The sequence below is a fragment of the Gossypium raimondii genome, chromosome 11 (assembly GCF_025698545.1).
Source record: "Gossypium raimondii isolate GPD5lz chromosome 11, ASM2569854v1, whole genome shotgun sequence".
Classification (NCBI taxonomy): domain Eukaryota; kingdom Viridiplantae; phylum Streptophyta; class Magnoliopsida; order Malvales; family Malvaceae; genus Gossypium; species Gossypium raimondii.
In genome coordinates this window covers 7,706,248-7,707,321 of record NC_068575.1, presented here as the reverse complement: position 1 = coordinate 7,707,321, position 1,074 = coordinate 7,706,248, and the positions used below count along the sequence as shown (strand labels likewise).

Below are 1,074 nucleotides of genomic sequence, written 5' to 3'. Positions count from 1 at the left end.
ATGAAACAAAAACAAAATGAGAGATTAAATCTGAAAAGAAATAAAAGGATGGGATTGAAGTGCGCTTGAATAGTGGAGGGGCTGTGCGAGCAAATAGACCATCAAACGAAATACGCGGATCCTTCCATCGGGTCGGGTCACCGCGCGGGTTATAGGGCCAATACGGCGCCGTTTTGGTGGCCACTGATTCAGGCCCTAAACGCCGCCGTTTCGACACCCCACAAGAACCAACTTTAAAACCCTAAACAGGGTTATTCGGCCACTAGGACATAACAGAGAAAACTTTGCCTCTCCCCTCTCCTCTTGCGCCGTTCATCGCCTCAAAACAAGGGCTCTCCGAATCCCATGCACGGCTCCGATTGCGGCGGAGCGAGCTCGAGACCGGTCACCAGGTAAATTTCCTTTCTCTAAACTTACCCCCTTTTAAATTTCTACACTAACAATGAAAGAAAAACAAAAGAGAAACAGGGAAAAACAAAGAAAGATTTCAAAAATCACCTTATGAAACTAGGTTTTACACTATTTTCTTTGAATATTTTCTTTTCGCTTTTTTATTCAATCTCGTATGTATGTGTGTCCGTTCGGTTTTTTACAAAACGCTAAAAAATGGCTTTATATAGCCGAAATTAAAATGAAAATTACAAAAGAAAAAACGCCTTTCGCTCTTTTTCTTCTCTTTCCCTTTTGCTGTCGATTTCTGCTCGTTTTTGCTTGTTTGTTGTGTTGCAGGTACGGTCGTACGAGGGCCAGCTGGGACGTGGCACGCACGGATGTGCGTGGGAACGCACGTACGGAGGCTCGCGTGATGGTGGTGCACGTGAGGCTCGTGTGTGAGGGCAGTGGCTGCTGGGGGTTTGCGTGCTGTGGCGGCTGGAGCTGTTTCAGAAACTGCTAGGGTTTCTGCTTATGTTCTGGGCTCAGAATCGGGTCTAAGTTTAGGTATTGGGTTGAGATTTGGGCCATTGGGCTGGTGTTTTAAACATAAAAATTTTTGTTTTTATTTTTATTTTTATTTGATATATATTTTTATTAAAGGCCGGGCAAATATTGGGCCTTACAACTTTCTTCACAAAA

At 44.0% G+C, this 1,074-nt stretch overlaps 1 long non-coding RNA gene across 1 annotated transcript; it reads left to right on the top strand.

The window, feature by feature from the left end:
* LOC128034553 (uncharacterized) lies at positions 1-1,074 on the top strand. The gene is made up of 2 exons (XR_008190617.1): positions 1-392; positions 730-1,074. It is a non-coding gene; the product is annotated as an uncharacterized LOC128034553 (long non-coding RNA).